This window comes from Pleurodeles waltl, chromosome 1_2 (assembly GCF_031143425.1).
Source record: "Pleurodeles waltl isolate 20211129_DDA chromosome 1_2, aPleWal1.hap1.20221129, whole genome shotgun sequence".
Taxonomy (NCBI): domain Eukaryota; kingdom Metazoa; phylum Chordata; class Amphibia; order Caudata; family Salamandridae; genus Pleurodeles; species Pleurodeles waltl.
In genome coordinates, this window is record NC_090437.1 from 628,977,270 (window position 1) to 628,999,828 (window position 22,559).

At 44.2% G+C, this 22,559-nt stretch overlaps 1 protein-coding gene across 20 annotated transcripts in view; it reads right to left on the bottom strand.

Moving 5' to 3' along the window:
- BLTP1 (bridge-like lipid transfer protein family member 1) overlaps positions 1 to 5,428 on the bottom strand; it is a 1,779,540-nt gene extending 1,774,112 nt beyond the window's left edge. For 19 of the 20 annotated variants that reach the window (XM_069242474.1, XM_069242454.1, XM_069242518.1 and 16 more), the window contains exon 1: positions 5,294 to 5,428. The gene's annotated coding sequence lies outside the window, so the exon portion shown is untranslated. The remainder of the gene's footprint in view (positions 1 to 5,293) is intronic. The other variant, XM_069242451.1, reaches the window with a different exon arrangement.
- Between the last annotated feature and the right edge of the window lie 17,131 nt (positions 5,429 to 22,559).

Consider the following 22,559-nt stretch of genomic DNA (forward strand, 5'->3'; position numbering starts at 1 on the left):
GACTAATGGGTCGCTCCCCATCTCTTAAAAAAAAAAAACACAACAAAAACACACCAAAAAAAATTAGCCCTGGCGCCTAGAAGTTTCTGCCCCCGGGGTGGGGGCAGAAATTGCCTAAAATAAATGTGCCCCCCCCCCGGAGCGACCCTTGCCTACGGGGTCGCTCCCCTTGCGTGACGGTGCAAAAAAAAAGATCCCTGGTGCCTAGTGGTTTCCGACCTAAAATCGGACGATCTGCCCCCAAAAACGGGCAGAAATGGCCTAAATACAATTTGCCCCTACAGGGGAGTGACCCTTGCCTAAGGGGTCGCTCCCCATCTGTAAAACAACAACAACAAAAAATCTCCCGTGCCTAGTGGTTTCTGCCCCCCTTGGGGGCAGATCGGCCTAATTAAAATAGGCTGATCTGCCCCCCTGGGTGGCAGAAATGGCCTAAAATAAATTTGCCCCCCAGGGGAACGACCCTTGCCTAAGGGGTTGCTCCCCTTACGTGAAATTCACGAACAAAAAAAGAAAACTCCCTGGTGTCTAGTGGTTTCTGTCCCCCTTGGGGGCAGATTGGCCTCATAAAAATAGGCCAATCTGCCCCCAAGGGAGACAGAAATGGCCTAAATATAATTTGCCCCCTATGGGAGCGACCCTTGACCGCTAAAAGAAAAAACAAAAACAAAACAAACAAAAAAAATTATCCCTGGTGCCTAGAGGTTTCTGCCTCCCCTGGGGGCAGAAATGGCCTTCAAAACAATGCCCCCCTTGCCCAAGGGGTCGCTCCCTCATGCCAGTTTCACTTTTTTTAAATAAATCCCTGGTGTCTAGTGGGCGTTTCAAAAGCCGGATTGCTTTGTAATCCGGCTTCTGAAACGCAGAGAGAGACTTCAAAGGGAAGGAAATAACTTTCCTTCCCTTTGAAGCCCCTCTTGGCCTCCCCCACGTGATCGAAGAGAAATGCTTTGCATTTCTCTTCCGATGGGAGGAGGCCCTGTGACATTCAGCGCGCAATTGCACGCTGATGTCACGGGGGCCGGGGGTGGAAGGGGAAGGTCTTCCCCTTCCATCCCTGCCTTGGGGGGGGGGGGGAAGGGGGAGAATCCCACAGAGGGAGCGCTAGCGCTCCCTCTGGGCTCTGTGCCCAGGACGTAATGGTTACGTCCTGGGCACAGCAGCACTGTGCCTCAGGACGTAACCATTACGTCCTGGGCACAGAAGGGGTTAAGGTCAGCAATCTTATGCTAGCTTAAACAAGCTGAACGAAAACATCTGGCTCACCTCAACCTCCAATGGACTTTCAACCTAAAAAAAACAACAACAAAAACATAACTAGGCAGAGCAGATGGTGTGGGCGACAGTCTCACACCTTATGTCAGGATGTGAGGTTCCCACAACTTGTCTGTAGTCTCACAGCACTTGAGTGTATGTCCGGGACTCTATATTTATCTCAGAATTGGGAGACCGGACTACCAATCAAAGATAATAAAAGAGGAGGATGAAATCTAGTTCAGATGGGAGTTCCACAGCAACTGATTCAGAGGTTTGTTGCTAAGAACTGAATAAATAAGGAAAAGAAGAACAAGGTGGGACAATTCCTAAAATCAGACAAAATAGTTCCATCAAGAATATCAGGCGGCATTGTGTACCTGGGGAGTTGTCTCTGCAGACAGGAGAGAAACCGAACAGGCACTGTCAAGTAGTCGAATAAGCAGCACTAACCCACCTTATCAAACTCTTCTGCTGCAATGGTCCACTTTGCATGCTTGTGAAGGGTGAGCAGGGGCCAGACCCCTTGCAAGGTTGTGCAAGGCAATTGCCCACTCTGTCCATGTCTTTAAATTGTTTTGCACTTAAGCAAAAGCCAAACCAGTGATCTGGCTTATCCCGAAGTGTCAAAGTACACATAGAATCTTAAAAATATTTGGGATGTAACTTGCACAAAAAAATATAAGAACAGGAGAAAGATTTTGAAATGTAAGTAGCGTTTCTTTAACATATGGTACTGTTTTCCTCTTTATACACAGTTAGACCTCAGATTGAACTGGGAACCAGATACTCTTTAATATCTACCATTTCACCAATGATTTGCAGGATGGAAATCTCGGCAGAGTGACACCGTCCCTCCGAGCCCAGTTTGCTTTTTGGTCTTCTCTTCTGCATTCTGTAGTGGGCCACGTGGCACTAGTGAAGATGGTGTGCTACTCCGATTATTGTATTATTTTGTAAACCTTCCCCTGCTCACCCCTCATTCCTACTTCAAACATGTCACAAATCAGATTTGATTGCTGGGTTGCCATCTGGTAGCTCTTTCAACTCTAAAGCTACCCATGACAGTGGGTAGATTAGGCCTGCCGGACTTAGAACGCTATTTTTTAGCTGCACAGGTCCAACGGGTAGCTCCCTGCCTGTCTGCCGGCCCCTTGCATTAGATGGTATTTACCTGAAAAGACTTTAAGGTGGGCTTGCTGCACTACTCGTTACCTACTGACTATTCTACAGAACACCATCCAGGATTATCCTGCACATCGTTCTCTTGTCTTGCTAGAACCTTTAAACTCACTGGCACGAAGAAACTGTGTGCTCCTGCACTAACTTTGCTAGGCTTTCCTACTCACAGAGGGCGGCTGTGCCCAGATTGGCTCAGTCTGTGGCATGAGGCACTCATCTAAAATCGGACCATGTGTTTTTTGAAAGGTGAGCTACTAGATTTCCAAACCCGTGTGGTAGATTACCATCTTTACCCAGGTCAAATTGTTACTTACAAACACCTTAAACAATCATTAAAAGCCCTATTTCATGTCTGCCACCTAGAAACAACTCTACATGAGGAGTGCCAGAAGCTCAACAACATAGGGACTGGTGGCAAACTGATAAGATAAGTATACATACCTTTCCTGCAACATGGAGACCACTCCAGGGCTTCTGGTCATACTACCTGGGAGAGTGATGTGCCCAAGCCTCTGCAAGATACAGACTGGGCTAAAATACTGGACTTTCCCCAGAAAAGTATCATGTGGCTGCCACCTTAAGTACATTCATAGAGCTTCAATGCGAATCCCTTCCACCTGTTGCTTGCCATTGGCATTGTGGTTTGTAACTCACATTTCATTGCTTTCAATTTGCTGGATTTATTTGTTTTAGGCTGTCCAACTTGAGTTTGTCCCTTCCCTTCCCCAAACCTTATTTACAGTATCCTTCCGAGGGCTCCCTTTCTGTAAACAGGCCTGAAAATCTTGTTCTTATCTCATCACATTTGCTGTGCATTCAAAGAACAAGGGGAAATGTCAGGCTCTGTCTTCGCTGGGAGCTTGGTGTTTACTTTTCTTTCAATGACTCCAGAATGAGAGGATTTATGTGACAATCTTGCTGGACACTGGGGGTAGGAAAGAGATTTTTTCTAGCACATAACATATAAATGAGCTGTGCAAGGATTTCAGAATACATCGGAATTAGGAACACAAATGAAGTGCATTTTTGTTCATTAAGAACTGCGATGGAAACAAATATATTAATATGATTAAAACAAATCATTACACTAGGTGATGCAATTTCCATAGATCATCTGTGCACTGTATAGTTTTATTAGAAAACCTGTGTGCCTGTGCAAATGTAATGGTCATTTCAATCAAAAATGTGTTGTCTGTAATAGCAGTGTGCTACCACACCATGCATATTCCACTAAACTCTGCACCACTCCACACCACTGCACCATACTCTGCACCACTCCATGCCACTGCACTCTGGAACACTGAACTCTAATCCACTATGAACCACTCTACATCACTTTGCACTACAACTCTCTAACCTACACCACTCTACTCTATGCCAATGCACTTTACGCTACTCTACACCACTGCGCTCTCTGCCTCTGCACATTACACCACTCAACTCTAGGCCACACCAATCTACTTTGCACAACTCCACTCTATGCCACTCTGCAACACTGCACTCTATGTCAATACACTCTATGCTAATGCACTTTACTCAGTAAAACTTAACTGTATGCCACAGCACTCTACACCAATACAATGTACATCACGCTAATCTACTCTGCACTACTGCACTCTATGCCATGACACTCTACACCACTTTACTCCTCGATGCCACTCTAAGCATCTGCACTCTAACCTTCACCTCTCCACTTCACTCTACTGTGAAACAATCTACTTTAAGCCACTGAACTCTGTACCACTTCACTCTTTGCCACTGCACTCTACCCTGAACTCCTCCATTCTATGCCACTGCACTCTACTCTGAAAGAATCTACTCTGCGCCACTCTGCCCCAACGCACTCTAAACCACTGCACTCTACTTCAATGAACTCTGTGCCAGTGCACTCTGCACAACTGCACTATACATGAATGCACTCTATTCTGCACCACTGTACTCTACTCCATTGCTCTCTCTGTCACTCTACTCCACTAAACACCACTGCACTCTGACACTCTACTCTGCAACACTGTACTCAACACTGCTATATTCTATGCTACTCTGTACTATCACATTCCGTGGCAATACACTCTACACCACTGTACTCTAAGCCACTCTACTTTGCACAACTCTATGCAATTGCACTCTACAGCCCTATATTCTACTCTACTCTGCACCACTCTACGCTACTCGAGTCTACTCTGATCTCTACACCACTGCACTATAAACCACTCTACACTACTGCAATCTCTGTCACTCTATTGTACCCCACTCTACTCTGACCCACACCACTCTAAACCACTGCCCTCTACACAAAGCACTCTAAACATCTGCGCTCTATGCCACTACACCCTACTCTGCACGACTGTACTCTTTGCAGCTGCTCTCTATGCCACTCTACTCCACACCACTGCAATCGGACACTCTACTCCGCAACATGGCATTCTCCACCACTGTACTCTAGAGCCCTCTGCTCTGTACTACTGCATTCTACACTAATACACCATACGCCACAGCACTCTATGCCACTCTACTCTGCATCATTCCACTCTACGCCACTGAACTCTACAATACTCGACTCTGCACCACTCCAAGCCACTGCACTATAAACCACGCTAATGCACACTCTGTCACTCTATTGTACGCAACTCTACTCTATGCAACTAATGCACCTATTCCGTTAAAGATCATGGCCAATACTCTCCTATAAGGCGGGCACCAAAATCAATATGTATACCATGACACACAATGAACTCAGTTGAAGTTGGAACAATTGGATTAGATGCGAATGTCTAGACACAATTTTTATGAAGAAACATAGGAAACCGAACGATAAGTCTATTGCCAAATACGTAACCACCAGTGTTGTACTTACCTAATTCGGCTAAATATCTGTCATTGACTGTTGATGTTTAGATGATGTTATTTATCCGTAATTTTAGCACGTCCGGGTCGCATAACAACCAATCCAACTGCTGAACATATTCAGTAAGCGGTCTGCGATGAGGAAATACTGATAACTTGTAAGGTGATCTTGGATTGGGGTTTAGGGACATCTCAACCAATTGTAGCGCAGCATACAATTCTGAAGCTGATTGGTTGAGGAGTCTGCACGTGCCTTCCTCCTGAGTCGTCGGGTGCCGCCCTGTTCTGAGTGAGAGATAATCGTTCATCGGGCGTAGGCTGCGTTCTTTGGACTTGGCAGTTTGAGGCAGGAGGGAAGGAGGGCGAGGCAGCCCGAAGTAGTAGGGCACTGAGTGTTTACTGTGAACGATGGCTGTTTTTTTTTTCCCTAGTGTCGTCGTAGTTGACTGCGGGGCAGTCCCCTTTGCCGGTGTAAACATTTCGGGGGCACGGGCAGGGTGTAGCATCTATGAGAATAGACCGAGTGGCAGTTTTCGAAGGCAAATTTGGCATTTATTGGCACTGCATATTACGTTTGTTTTGTTTGATTCGTACCTTGATGCTGCTTTGACTGCGCCCTGGCTTTTCAAACAACATATCAAACGTTTTGTGACGGGACTACTGGGGGTGGGCAGTTCCCATTTTTTTTTAATGTTACTCAAGCATGTCATGCTCTGCCAAGCACTCGTACACGGGTCATATTCTTATTGTATACATGCCAACATTTTAGAATAGGTAAGTGGGAGATTCTTTAAATGTAACCAGGAGTTTGCATTCGCCCCATTGACTTATTTTGAAGCATAGGCAATTTCAAAGGGCCGTCCGCCGCATTAAAGGCATTTTTGGCTTAAATAATCGCGAGTCTCCTGCCCGAATCGGCTCTGTTGACATGTATGTTATTAGAGCCCATAGACTGTTTGATGTTGGATTTTTAATGATATTTTGACAAATGAAAAATGAGTCTTAGTCCTTAGATTTTCACTGGCAATGACATTTGAGTTTTAATAAACAAAAATCAAGTAGACTGAGGAATTTGTAGTATCCCTATGTGTTAAATGTAGTCTTAATATGATGTTTACCTAATTGTTGTTAACCACCGTTGTGTTAATGCTCTTGTTCTGTTCATTCCTACCCCCCTCTTGTGTCTGTGCGCAAGTCCCCTTGTGACTACTCTTTTAGAATGGTGATCTTACTGGGGAGTTGGGTAGTGACAGTTGGCATTCTGTGTGGAGAAGCGCTTCAGCTTGACAATAATCCAGCGTGCTCTTTACTCTGTTCTGTTATCATTACAAGTGTGTTTTGGCAACGAGGATGGGGCATCTGGGTGCACAGCTCCTCCTTATGCGGGTGACTTAGTTGGGTCCATTCAATTTTTCGCTATCCCACAGTCAGTATCTACTCAAAAGTTTTCCTTAACGTTTATCCAGCTCACTCCGCCTTTCCTCGTGAGGGGCATTCCCTATGTGCGACTTCTTCCAGCAAAGTTCTCAGCTTTAAATGCTCAGGCCGAGGGGTGGAGCAAGGACAAGGAGATTCCTGCCCAGAAAGTTCAGCATTACTCATGTGTCATTCTTTATCTCGAGTTTCATTGGTGTACTGGCGCCATCTGTTTGGCATAAAATGTACACTGCTGTTTTTTGCCCTCAGATTGATTTGCTGAAGCATTTCCAGTAATGCTCTAAACGAGGTCAACAGATCTATTCACCCTAGCTGGAGGTAAGAATGTTAGGCATCAAGACCAATCAATAATTTACTCTTTACAGTATGACCCAATTGGCCATACAAGGAAAACTCCAGTTGAGAATAACGTTAGAGAGTTGTATTACAGATTAATACTCATGGTAAAGTAAATAATTCTTAGAACAAGACTGTAGGGATACAGACTCACCTTAGGCTGTTCTAGGTGACAAAATAAACGTTAACACACTAACACCTAAAAGACTAAACATTCTATGAATGCGATATAGAATATCAACAAAATGATCTGGTGCTATAAGAGCAAACACTGTCTAACTCTCCTGAGAATGAAGACAATTTAGTACTCCAAGTTAGGTAACTAAGGAAAGGAAAAACTGTATTGAATTTGTCATTAGTTTTCATAGCCTGGGCTACAACACATGGGGACCAAAGGTAATAAAGGACAAAAGGAATTTGGAAAAATGACATCTAAGGCAAAATAAAACTAACCAAGGTTGGCAAAAAGTAAGTAAAAAGGGATGGTGTCAGTATTTCAGCAGAAGTTCAGTTAAAAGTCTTTATGGGTCAAAAAAAGTTCAGGTCTCATCTTATCATCGGGGCAGTGAGGTCTACACCTCTCAAAGTCCACAGAAAGAGACCCTCCAATTCAACTGAAGATGGTAAATTAAAGTTCAAAGTGTATGATGATTTGTCCATCAATAGCGTGACATAGATCAAAAGGTTTTAATGTCCGATCATATCATATCATATGTCGGGCATCTGCAACATCAGGACTTATTCACAGGATCAGCATGGGAAATACATCCATCTTTGCTCTTCTGAACAAAGTTTGCCTCATTTTGGTATGTTGAATAAATATTCACATTCTCTAGTCCTCATGCTCTTGTTAAAGGTTACTTTCTTAAGTTCTCTATGGGTAAAACAATAGAATATCTATTGCCAAGCTAACATTTCTTGGGGACGACATCTGAAAGGAAATGACTTGTTAACAAAGAAGAAAACTGCTTTCCCACACTTCTTCAAGACTGAGGCCTTTCGATTCAATATAGCTAAACTAACGCAGATAAAATTAAACCGCACTCTTTATTCTTATTAAGTAAAAACACATATAGCATTATAATCTATACTTCAATCATTAATAAGTCTTGTCAATTGTTACATTTCAGCAAATTGAAAAAAACTGTTGACTTTTTAATGCACATCAGTAGGTATGACAGAGAAGTAATTGTTTTGACTTTTACATGTAACAGTTAAAGCATTATTTTATAGAAATTCATTATCGTTTCAGTAAATAGTAGTTTCTATTATCATGAAGAATCATCTGAAACCGAGATAAACAATTAAATCATTTGTTAGACGACAAATGTGTGTGTGTGGTATTTACATTTAACAGTGAATGCACCTCAATAATGGCTCTCACTGCCCCACTTTACGGTTATTTATAAAACTAACATATAACTTTGGTTACATGTAGATCATCATCATTGTGCCTTCAACAGTAGCAATCAAATTTCTCCTATATCAGCCCCCCTTCTAGTGGCGAACCAAACAATTAAATCACAATCTCTCATAACAATGAGACAGAACAAAATCTCTGAGGACGAGCCAGTTAAGATCCTCTGGACTCCTCTGATTGTTTAATGTCACTGTAATACATAATCCGTCTATTCTCCAGCTCAAAATCCTCCTTTCTGTTTCTTATCTTTGCTCTCTTCTCTTTCAACTTCTTGTATAACTTGAAAAGACCTAATGCAACTATGCACCTAAAGATATTCTCATTATAGGTCTCTGGATTCTGGCAACAATTACGCTCCCTAGACTTCCAAACCACTTTCCAATTGCAGAGAAATCGCACTCCGTTGCTTCCAGGCACCTATCGCTTCTAACTCCTTCATATCTTTTTTTTCAGGCTCTGTAAGATACTTTTTCAGCTCCTTACTGTTGTCTGGAATGACGGTACAACATTGCTGAACTTGCAGCATTTTGCAAACTCTGCCCGCTGTTGCAAGAAGGAAGGCTAACTCAAGTCTGTTTTGCAAAATCATTGGTCTCATGGCAACCATTTCAGTGTCGACTAACAAAAAGGGCACCTGCTGTATCTGTAGGCAACTTATCTACAATTTTTGACAACTTCCTTATCTTGTGATCATTCAGGATCACTCCCACAGATGACATCAATGCACCAAAAATATCTCCTATAATCTCTGAAGCACTGCCCCCCTTTTTTTGACTCTGGTGTTCATCCCAAATAGGATCATTAAAATGCCCCACATGGTAAATCTTTGGAAATACCATTCCTAGATAACATACCATAACAGCCTTTCAGTAGCCTAAAGTAAGCCTGTTTCCTTCAAATGAAATAGACTCCTGGTATGACAGGGTCTTGTCCAGCTAACATGAATGTCCAAATACTCTTAAACAGATTTTGTGCCAGTTATTGACCTGGGTCTGTATTCACAGAGTTTCCCTACATGTTGCCAATCTAAGGTCAGGGCTGCTTGATTTCCTGCTGCTGAATGAGCTGCTTCTTTTCCCCAGCTACGTAAAACTGCTCCTTTTTCTTTAGTCTTCATTGGTCTTCTTCTGTCCTCACCTTAGCCTAAAAACTTCTTCTCTACTGGAGTATGAATACAGGTCATATTGTTTCTATATGCATACACTGTTCCAAATGTCAATGTAGATTCAAATAAACCTCCCACTGTGTCAATGTTTTAGCTTTGGCAATGTTGCTCTAGTGTTTTATGATGAGGACGGACAACTGAAAAAACATAATCATAATTGGAGTAATAATATTGGAAATACTCTTGCTGACAGAAAAGACTCAGCAGTAACCTACATGAAATTCCATAAGTTAAGAGCAAACTAAGATATGTGATTCTCTCACTAATGAGAAAAGCAATTGGGTACACACGCAACAGTTCTTAACGTCCATGGAGTCAACATACTCTTAAAGTAATTTGTATTAATCATTTGTAGAAAGATCTCATTTGGAACCATCTGCATGTACATTTTTCTCGTTGATCAAGGATTCCTGCTTGACTACAGGGCGTGTAGAACTTCAGGCACTTGTGGATCTAATTTCTCCTAGTCTAATAGGTGTAGGTAAATTCAAAATATCAATTGTCTCTTTCAGTCCTTTTTCATTTGTTAGCAAAGCAAATAGCAAAAAATGTCTGTTCAGCAGCTTCAAGTATTATTTGCAAAAATCTTGATTTCTTTGTAAAGTTCATCAAGCTCTGTACTAAATGTTCAAAGGTCTCAAAATAATGCACAGTTCAAAATGACCAATAGACACATCAAGGATATAATGTCTCAGTCCATCAAGTAGCAGCGAAATTTCAGAGTTCAGCTCTGCCACAAAAATGAGCTCAAGAATGTTCAACTGGATATGTATTGTTAAAGCAAAAGGTTGCAAATTGCTTTTCTCATTGAGAGTCATCTTGACTCTTCTGTACCAACCACTGCTCGGACCACCCTCAGACTGCAGTTGTGCTGTTTCAGTCACTTGCGCATCCACAAAAGCTTGACTAACCTGTTCCTTTTGTCTAACTGGTACCCACCCTTCAGGGACAGTTGTTTCTTCAAAGGGACCCGGAACTTTGAAAGTGTGAGTGAAGTGCACACAGTTGGGGAGACCAACACAGTTCACAGGTGTTGTTGTTGGTGTCACCAGCACTACGTGGCATAGCCCCTTCCGCTGTGGTTCAAAGCAGGATTTCCTCACATGTTTTTTCACCATCATCCAGTTGCCTGAACATAGCTCTTGGCAGAGCTCCTGCTGCGGCGGGACTGTAGCTTCTCCGATCTGAGGAGACACAGAATGAACCACGTCAACTAGTCCTTTGCAATAATCCAGTACCATGTCATCTGTAATGTTCACAAGCACATTTGTGGGCACAGCTGGTAACCGCATGGCACAGCCCATTATCTTGTGCAGAGATAGACCTGTTTTCCTTTCTGCAGTATTGTGCAAACTCATCAGCGCAAGAGGCAATGCGTCAGGCCATTTCTGAGCGATGGAGGCACAGACTTTCGCCAATCCGGACTTCAGGGTCCCATTTATTTGTTCCACCAATCCATAAGCCTTGAGTTTGTAACTTCAATGTAGTCTTTGCTCAAATTGTAATGCCGCACACAGTAATCTCAGGATTGTTAAAGTGCGTCCCTCGATCTGGTTCAAAAGAAGTCAGAAGTCCAAACCTTGGTATTAATTCGCTAAGCAACTGTGAGACTGTCATTCCTCCCGCTTGGGTAGGCTTCAACCCATCGAGAGAAAACACATACAATAACCAAGACTTATTTCAGTCCATTGCATGCGGGTTGCTCAAAATTAAACAGCAGTTTGTTGAAATGTCCTCCTGATCTTCCTGTGTGAGTCAGTGTTACTTCTGCACATTTGCCTACATTCCTCTGCTGACAAGTGACACACCTGTGATGCAGAGCTTCTGTCATCATTCTGAATCTGGGGTTAAAGCAAGTCTGCTGGGAAAATAAAATCCTGATCATGACCAACATGAGCTGGACCACCATAATGCATTGCCATAGGCGGTAACAAACTATTGGGCTTCACCATTCTTTCATCACTTGAAACCCAAACATCATCTTCATCTCTCTTGACACATCCTTCTCTAACCCAGCTCTGCTGTTCTTCCTCTGATACTTCCTCCTGCCATCTTTTACCTTCTTCCCATGAATCTGTAGTAGTCAACAAAGATTGTAATTTGTCTCATCATTTCCTTCATTGGAGTACTCTCCGTTAAAGGAAGTACAATTCAGAGCACAATACCTTGCCACCTCATCAGCGTAGTTATTGCTGAGAGTTCCATAATCAGTGGCTTTGCGGTGTGCGGAACATTTCACAACCACACTCTGGGTAGGTAACTGTAATGCATTTAACAAATTGTACACTGTGTCTCCATTCCTAATTGGAGATCCAGAAGAGATCATTAAATCTCTCTGGGACCATAACTGTCTAAAATCATGAACAACACCAAAGTCATACTGACTATTGGTGAAAATTGTCACCTTCATCTGTTGAGAAACACAGCATGCTCGTGTGAAAGCAACTAGTTTAGCTGCTTGGGTAGAAAAGATTCCTTGAAGCCAGGAGGCTTTGACTACACCTGAGAAGGTACAAACTTTGTAGGTAGGTCCCTGGTTTCCATCTTGGTCTCAAACACGACCAATCAATACACACCACATCATCAGATTTGGGAAGTGGAATATGTTGAATATCAGGTCTTGTCTTGGTGAATAGTTCAGTGACATGTATACAGTCATACTCAATCTAATCAACATTTTTTATATTTTTATTATTAAAAGGCAAAGGCAAAAGTAGTGCAGGATTGAGAGTCATGCACCGCTTTACATTCACTTGTGAAAATCCAATACAACTTATAGTGAGGGAGACGGGCACTAGCCTTATGCTGGGTTTTGGTATGAGTTGACATTATTTCCACAGAATAGGGCACCAAAACATTCAAAGGATGACCCCTTACAATGCTTTCACACTGCTCTATGCTGACACTGGTGGCAGCAACCGACTTGAGACAGTTGGGCAAAGCCACAGGATCTAGAGTGGCACAAAAATATGGCACTGGCCTCTGCTTTTCCATGCAACTGAGTCAAAATTGAGAAAGCGCATCCCTCCCTCTCACTGCAATTCAAAGTAAAACATTTGTTGTAATCAGGCATTTCCAAAGCAGGGGCACGACAGAGATTTTCTCTCAGCTCTGTGAAGGCACTTATGCATTTGTCCACCAATGGTACCCGATCAGACAAATCTTTGTGTGTCAGCCTCTGTAAAGGCTTGGCCAAAAGGGAAAAGTTTGAAATCCAGTGGCGACAAAAGCCAGCCATTCCAAAAAACATTCTGACTTCTTTCTGAGTTATTGGGGAATTCATTTTCAAGATTCTTGATGTTCTCTCTTGCAACACCTTCCTTGCACATTTAGCATTGTGGCGTCCTAAGTACAAGACTTCTTTCTTACAGTACTGCAATTTTGTCAGGGAAGCTTTTTGTCCTTTCCCAGCTAAATGGTTCAACAGGGCAATTGTATCACTTCTGAATGCTTCCTGAGATTTGATGCCACCAATAGTCATCAATATACTGTATCAGGACTGAACGATAGGGCATTTTAAGAGATTCCAGATTCTTTTTCAAGATCTGTTTAAAACCTGAGGGACTCTCCATGTACTCTTATGAGACTCAGCACCATGCCAAGACTTGACTGCCAAACCGAATCGTGAAGAGAAACTGGCTCGCCTCATGTAACGGTATGGAGAAAAATGCCATCACAGTGAACCACTCAGTTTTACATGCCAGCTCCCCCTTTGACAGTCTCCTGTCCAGCTTGCCTACTGCCACCAGCTACTGCCTGGTTTCTGCTTGCTTGTCTGTTACTTTTTTCATCTGTTCTGCTAGGTTTTTGCTCCGTTCTCACTCTTCTGCTCGTTTTCTGCACTTTTCCCCCCCCTCGTTTCTGCTTGTTTTTCTGCTCAGTTTTCACTTTTTTCTGCTTGCTTTCACGCTTCTTGCCTTTTCTGCGCCTCCTCCTTTTCTCAGGTTCCCTCCTCCCGCCACCCAGCACCCCACCCTCCCTCCAGGCCCTACTTAATGGAAGCTGCAGCACAACCCCATTTAGCAGGTCCTCGTGCCAGCTCCACCTGTGACAATCTCCTGCCCAGCTTACCCACTGCTACCCTCTGCTGCTTGGTTTCTGGTCGTTTGTCTTTTCCCCTCTTTTCTGGTCCTTTTTCCCATTTTTTCCGCTCATTTGTCTGCTCCGGTTTCATTTTTTCTGCTTGTTTTCACCCTGCTTGCCTTTTCTGCTCCATCTCCTCTCTTCCCTATTTCCCTCCTCCTGCCATTTCCAGCCTCCTGGCACCCAGCACTCCGCCTTCCCTCTAGGACCAACTTAATGGAGGCTGCAGCACAACCCCCAATGAGCAAGTCCTCATGCCAACTCCTCCTGTGACAATCTCCTGTTGAGCTTACTCACTGCCACCCTCTGCTGCCTGGTTTCTGCTTGTTTGTCTGCTTCTTTTTTCCTCCGTTCTGCTTGTATTTTGCTCAGTTTTCACTCTTTTCTGCTTGTTTTTTTTTAAACGTTTTCCCCATTTTTCTCTGCTCATCTGCTGCACCTTTTCCCCTCTTTTCTGCTTTTTTGGCTCTTTTCCCCCTCTTTTCTGCTCATTTATTTTCTCTGTTTTCACTCTTTTCTTCTGCTTCTTCTCCTCTCTTCCCTATTTCCCCCCTCACTGTTTCCCAGTGCCCTCCCCTCCCACAGGACCTACTTTATGGATGCTGCAGCGCAGCCACACTGTGGGTGCACCAAAGGCAAGCCTGTTTGTGCATGTGCACGCGTGGACCGCGCCCAACAACAGGAACCCGGCCTTGCAGCCGCCCACTGCTACTTCACGAGGAGCTTAGAGCCATGAATCCTGGGTGCCACAACAACTGCTGCACCACCCCCCCATGTGCTACCAAAGGATGCTTCACCTGCTGAAACTGCCGCTTCTCCTGCAGCACCGAGCTGCCAACCCACACAGGACTCCTGCGCCACACCCACCCGGAAGGCCACTGTTAACCTAGAATTTCTCCGATGTATCCTGCTCAACGCCTGATCCCTCTGCAAACATGCCATGAGAATTTGGGACACCTTCCCCTCCTTCTCACCAGATGTAGTCTTCACCACCAAAACCTGGCTAAACCCCTCTTTGAACCCCGACATTGCCACTGCAACAACCAGTTGCTACTAGATCATATATCAAGACTGCACAAACAAACATGGGGGCATCGCCATCATATTCAAGAACCCCATTTGATGCATCACCACCAACGACGACACCTCACCCCTCGTGGAGCACATCAATTTCAAACCAATGCCAAAACTACCTTGAGAGGCACCCTCATATACAGGGCTCCAGGACACCATCACTGGCATCATCGCACCACTATCCATCACCTCCAACCACTACATTCTACTTGATGACTTCAATTTCTACCCTCCTCGAGAACTTGAGCAACATAGGACTCAGCCAGTTGGTCAACATACCCACACACAAGGCCGGACACACTCTCAACCCCTTCTTCATCTCCAGTGACAGAGGCAGATTCAGCCACATCACAGAACTGTCCTGATCCAACCCCAGCATCGTCCACTTCACCTTTGCCGACGCCCAACACACCATCACTGAGAACCACAGAGCCAACTTCCACAGCTGGAGCAGAGTTACTGAATCACACTGGACGCAGGCCCTCAGCTCATCCAAACCCAAGGCCTCATCTGACGTCGACAAGGCCATCATGAACTTCTCCTGCATAACTGAATGCACTGACTCAGTTGCCCTGCGGAAACCAGCCAGAACCATCAAAACCTCTGTAAATGCCAGCTGGTACACACTGGGGCTCGGAGCCACCGAGAGCAGCTGCTACAAACTTGAGAAACAATGGGGATCACCAGGAATCCCTCCAATAGAACAGCCCACAAAGCAGTCCTCAGCAACTACCACCGACAACTCAAGGAGGCCAAGAGTGCGTCCAACATTGACTCAGCATGCAACCGCACAAAATAACTTTTCAAAATACTCAAATAATACTCCAACCCAGCAGCCACAGAGAACACCCTCCACTCCTCCCACAAACTCTGCAACACCCTCTCAGACTATTTCCACAGCAAGAATATGACCATCTACAGCATCTTCAACCCCCAATCCACGATCTCCAACGTCAGCTCTCGTGACCTCCCAGGGACATCAACTGTACCACTTAATCCACCTCAGCCATCATATCGTCCATTCACTCTGGGGCACCCGCTGTTCCATGTCCCCACCACCTGTTCAACCCTGGAACCAACCTCACCAACATGGAACTGGCAACACCTCCATCACATAAGCGTTTTTTCCCGACAAATGGAAACATGTGGAAAGCAAACCCCTCCTGAAAAACCCTCCACTGACCCCAAACAAACTCAATAATTACCAACCCATCTCTTTACTCCCCTACCTGGCCAAAGTAGTAGAGGAGGCCATCCATCAGCAGCTTACCAGCTACCTGGAAGGAAAGAACCTACTGGACACCTCACAATCAGCTGTTTGTTCCAACCACAGCACTGAGACTGCACTCATCTCTGCCACTGCCAACATCTTAGCATTCCGTGACCAAAGGGAAACTGCTGCCCTGATCCTCCTCAACCTATCAGCCGCGCTCAACACCATCTTCCTTCACACCCTCATCAACCGACTCCACAGCATCGGAATATAAAACAACACCCACAAATGGATTGCCTCCTTCCTGACGTGACGCACTCAGAGCTTTCAACTACCCCCTTTCACCTCTGCACCAAAGAGCATCGTTTGCGGCCGGCCCCAAGATTCATCCCTCAGCCCCACTTTGTTTAATACCTACATCACACCCCTGGGCGACATCGTTAGATCCCACAGACTCAACATCCTCTCCTATGCAGACGATACTCAACTTATCCTCTCCTCCACCCAGAGCCAACTTCTGCAATGCCATGATCACTGTAGCCGACTGGATGAAAATTAACTGCCTGAAGCTTAACTCCGGCAAGACGGAAGTCCTGATCTTCAGAAAAAACACCTCCACATAGGACCAGAGCTGATGGCCAGCCGAGCTTGGACCCACACCTACAGACCATGCTCATGCCTTGGCATCATCTGTGACAGTAAGTTGACCATGAAGCGGCAGATCAGCGCAGTCACCGCCTCCTGCTCCCACACCCTCCGCATGCTCTGCAGAATCTTCAAATGGATCCCAGCCAACACCATGAAAACTAACCAGGCGCTCATCACCAGCCGCCTCGACTAAGGTAACACTCTCATGTCCTCCCAGCTCCTAAAGAGACTCCAGATAATACCGAACAGTGCAGCCAGACTCACCCTGCACTTTCCCAGGTGCACCCACACCACATCCGACCTCAGAAACCTCCACTGGCTCCCTATCTAGAAGAGATGTCATTTCAAGGTCCTCACTCATGCCTACTAAACCCACCACAATCAAGGACCAGACTACATCAACCACTGTCTACACTTCAACCCACCAGACACATGCTCTCTTCTTCTCTGGCCCTCGTACACACACCCATAATCTGATGCAGCCACAGTGGCGACTACTCCTTTTCTACCATTGCCGCCAAGGCCTGGAACGACCTACCCCTCTCCCTCCGAATTGTACCCTCACTGGCAGACTTCAAAAAGACACTCAACCTGGCTCTTCGACAGAGGCATCGCACCTTAGTGCCCAGATACCCCCAGGTGTGATAGTGACACGCTGTACAAATGATTGATTGGTTGATTGAAACAAAATCACTGCTGGATTCTGTACCATGGGACAACAAGGAACAACTATCTTGTTCACTATTCTAATGTACTAGACTAAGCAATACATTCCACTGGGTTTCTGCACTTTCGCAATTAGAGAGTTACATGGACGTCCCATTATCTCTTTCAAAATTCCCTGTTCTATCAAGGATTCAATCAACAGGGTTAATGCTGCAATGATTTTGGGTGTCATGTTGTATGGTGGTATCCTTGGATGCACAGCATTCGGTTTCACAGTTATCTTGATAGGTTCCACATGTTTGATGAGACCTATCTCTTTTCCTGGAAAGTCCCAAACTTCAGATAACAAGGAATCTTTCAAATTTTCAGGTTCATCATTACAGGTCAACACATGGAACAATGTGACACTTTGGGTCAGAGTTGCAATTTCAAATGCTGCATCCTCATAATTAATGTGAATTCCTATACCTTGTGGGATACAAATAATGGAACAATTCAACTTACAGAGCAAGTCGTGTCAGTACTGCTGAAATGCTTGAAAGCCTGCAACAATCTCTCATAATAAGAATGTATTGACTCCTTTGTCTTTTGAGTCTCTCTGTCAGTCCTCAGCCAGTCAATATCCTTAGAGGACACTTTATCCTTCAAAAATACAGTCACCGTCTGATACTTTTTCAGCACCTCTTCAGAGGGCGCATTTGTCACTGGATCCCTGGGAGGTTCATTATCAAGCCAATCAATAGAAACTTTGCATTCAGTCCACAAATTGCTTGACACCACAATGTTAATGTCTTCAACACTTCAAAGTTTCACAAATTGATCGCTCTGCCCATACTACTCCACTGGTTTCTCTCTCAATTTCCAGAAATCATTTCTGAATGACAAAATATCAGTACTCCTCCAAGGTACATGAGTATATCCTACACCAGGAATTTCTCTCATGGGAAGCATCTTTACATTTCCCTCACCTTGACCTGCTTGTGCCGGAGGCAAATGTATTTTCACTTTCTTCTGATCGCTTTGCTTTGCCCATAATCCTTCCCACTTGTCTAAAGCTCCCCATTTTTAGATGTAACTAATCAATTCCCTAATCTGCAATCCTATTCCCGGAGCTCTCATGTTCAAAATATCCTTGTCATTGAAACCAGTCTGTAATGTCTCTGCAAAGGCTTTGATTTCTCCATAACAATTTCATATTTCTTAGCCTATTCAGCACATCTCTCATAAGCTTGTCCTGTATGTTTTGTAATGTGTTAACATACGAACGCAGTCTCTATAAATGTATAAGTAAGATGTATCTACATTTCCTAATATCAACTCATTTAATTCTAATTTTAATCTGGGAATGTCTAATGGTCTTTCTCTCTCTGGGGTTTGTATTGCTCTTCCACTGCAACTTGTCAGTCCTGTACCATCTGCAGCGCCTAAATTATTCAGCCACTGGTTTAATTCCTGGGTTGTAAAACCTCACAACTTATTGGAATATTCAGAAATGATACTGCTCTTAAAGGTCCTGCACTTGCTTGATCGCAGGTACTTTCAATAGACCTATCTTCCTCTGAAGTATTTGAGGACAATCTCCTCTTGGGGGTACTGCAACTAATATTCATGGTTTGTTCCGATCTGTGCACAAAATATGGGGAGAATCTCTGATGAAACCCTGCATCGGGGTAAATCTTTTTTTTCTTTTTTATATCAGTTGCATAGTGTGTAGTTGAAGAAGAATGGACAAGATTGTTGGCATCAAAATAAGCATAAAGTACACATTGTTAAATTTCAGCAAACCAAGAAGGGACATCTTCCCCTAGTATAGTAGATCTCTAGAAACATGATACTCCTAACCCCACAGTTCGATTCCCCTCCCAGTTAGTAAACTCTGTACAGACGCCACCCATCCCAGACCTTGCTCCATTTCTTGGTCCAACCATAACTTTGATACTCAGCCAGGCTATACCAGTCCAAGTCCATCTCCTACTCTGTAACAATGGGAGTTGCAGCTGAACTTTTAGCCCTTGCCATGTTACGCTTAGCTACCATTGTGGCCACCACCTACCAGATTTCTTTACAGCAGGTTCAGGCCTCCTCCCCTGTGATGTTTAGCAGATTCCATCTAGCCGAGCAGAGAACTGCCAAGTTAATGACCCGAGCCATTATCCGGGTTACTTTTGTCCAATAACCCTGTGTCTCAGGGCAGTCCCACATTATATGAAAAAAAGTGCCAGCTTTGCTGCAGCCCCAGAGGTACTGGACCATTGTGCTCTGTCCCATTTTATGTAGAAGTGTTCTGGAGTAGTAGGACCTATGGAATATCTGCAGCTAAACCACGTGAAACCTGGCTCGTATCCCCACCTCCCTAGGTCTCTATATCACCTCTGACCAGTCATCATCATCAAGTGGTCCCAGGTCTCTTTGCTATGACTTGCAAAGTACTGAGCGGGTCAGGGGAGTTATTCTTTAATTTTCTTTATAGACAAGAGAGATAGGTTTATTAGCCATAGGGTCTAAAAGCAGACGGTGCTCCAGTGGAGCTGCATCGGGTAATTGCTCCCACTCCGGAACATGTCGCTAGAGTGCATGCTTTAACTGCAAGTACTGGAAGTGTTGGGTTTCCCTCAACTCAAATTCTTGCTGTAGTGTCTCAAATGTTAACATGACTAAACCCTTCCAGATGTCGCCCAAATTCTCTATGCCTAGCAGCGCCCACCTTAGAAAACCTCTGAGAACTCCCACCCTTTCAGTAGGTCACTATCAGGGATAAATCTTTCCTGGCTGGTTGCTGGAGTGCTAGGAGGAACAACCTGGGTACTCAGGACATTCTGGACACTTGAAACATTCTGGACATTTAGTGCATGTGCACTATTTCCAGTCATTCCTGGAGCACACAAAGAAACAACTAGACCTATGGTCACTGGAACGGTTAATGCATCTGGATTAATGTAGTTCATTGGAATCAATAGAACTATCATCCATAAACCTTGTCTTGTCATATTGGCATTTTAGAACCTGTCCTGTTTGATTCAAAGTAAAATTCTGCACTGGCTGATTTGAATTGAAACTCTGTACAACTGGACTCACGTATGCCTCTGGTAGTGTCTGATTTGTGTTCTTTTCAAGGGGTGCTGTAGGTACATCAATGGTCACATTTATCGATGTTTCTTCTGATACTCCTTTCGGCCCAGAATTGCATGAAGGTGGACAATTTAACAATGTCTGATGTATAAAATCCTCATACGAATCACTCTCATAAGTTTCAGCTTTAGTGTTAGTGTCTGTTTTCCGTTCTGCCTTTTCTGTCTTTTTCTCACTCTATGTTGTTTTCCTCTTCACTAGTAATGACTAGATACAATGTAGTTCCTTCTATGATGTCTGATCGCCAGGCTTTTTGCTGAGTATCCCATTTTGCCTCTGCAACAGTTCTTATTGCATTCTTGAATCTTCCCTCATATTTTTCTTTCGGTCTCTGATAAGCTATATGTTCCCAAGTAGTAAACACTTCAAATTATGTGGGTCTCAGAGGCAGTTTTATCTCATATAGTACTCGCCTCAAGTTCTCCATAATTCTCAAATTAAACGTTCCATGGTGGAGAAATGCTAATGCACCTTCTTTCACTGTAATCTTATGGCATTGTTCAAGCCACAAACATGTAGGAAGACCTATTTCGGACATGACATGATGACCTGGAGTACTTTCGAGTGGGGGTCCATACTCCCCCCCCCCCCCCTCCCCCCCTCCAACCAGGACAAATACATTGTCTTTCATTAAACATTTCAATGCTTAAGAGAACTTCATTTTTAATCAATAAGTCAAAAATTCACAATTTACTTTTTGTTCGTAATGAGGAAGTAATTCTGTTCCAATAATCTGTTTTTCAGTGTTAACCAACAGCATTGCCACAGTGTGCAGTAGTACACCAATACCAGCGCAACGTCACATCAACTAACCAATAACAGTGTTACTCAGTGTGATGTCAATCTCACTCCTTGCAGCATCTCACCCTCCTTCACAACTTCTTGCACACAGTCACTTTAGCCAGAGGTCTTCAAATTGGGGGGCCTCAAGTGATCTCAGGGGGGGCGCCAGGTCCTGGCCACAGAAAGCATTACGCAGACAGCGGTGTTTTGTTTTAGTGAGGGCAGGAATGGGCCATCAATAACCTCTTTTGTTTTTTATATTCTGGCTGGGAGAAGGTGTCAAAATGCAAGGGATTTTAAATATTCTTCAAAACCCTCACTCCCCAATTCTAATAATCATTGTGGCTACAATTACACATTATTAAAGCCTACTTGACCAAAAAAAATGTGTTTGCCAATCATGTATTTGATTGCAATTTTAAATCGGTATCAGAACCCAACTACAATGTTTAAATAAGTATAGAGCTATTTAAAAACTGTCAGTTTCATAAAATAACTGAAAAATGTTGAGGGGGGGCCCTACACCGGGGGCTCGGCATTAAATAATTTGAAGACCACTGCTCTACGCAAATGTAATCTAAAATAATGTGAGCAAAAACCAACACCTGTCTGCTTTGCTATAGGATAGGTGAAGCAAACACTACAAAAGCACTACAGCGCGACACTTTCTGACAATGCTTTCCCACTCACACTGCGAATTAGACTGGACCAGTGGATCTCACCCAGATTTATACAGTTCCTCCATGAGGTGTGACTTGCGTGGATCCCACCTGTCGCGCCGCACCGCGCGGCGCGAGCCGAGCGTTCGGCTCGGGCTGCGCTTCGCGTCCTTAAGACGCGGCGCGCCCCGAGCCTTTCCTGCACCCTACGAGGCCCCAGATCTTACATGGGGCCTCGCTCTGCTCTTCCTCTCTGCATTTGATGGGGTCTCCTGACCCCTCTTACCTGTCCTTGCTCTTCTTCTTTCTTCTTTCTTCTTTCTTTTTTCTTGGATCTGTTGTTGCACTTTCCTTTATGTCTTTTTCCCCTTCCCAGGTTACCTTTCTCTTCCCAGCATTCTTCATTCCCTATTCTCTATGGTTTCTACTCCATTCTGTTCTATCTACCTTTCCCTACCTAAGATGGCGTCCTTTTTCTTCCTTTGGGGCACTTCCTGTTTTTTGGTATATAAGGGTGGGGTTTTCTTCCTTTCTTTGCGCTGCAACACTCTCTGTTCAGATGGTGTCTTCGCTCCTGATTTCCTAGCCTTTTGGTTCTGGAATTCGCCAATTCTGTGTTATTCAATTTCAGTTCTTTTTGATTCCTGTTCTTGTTTTCAGGAA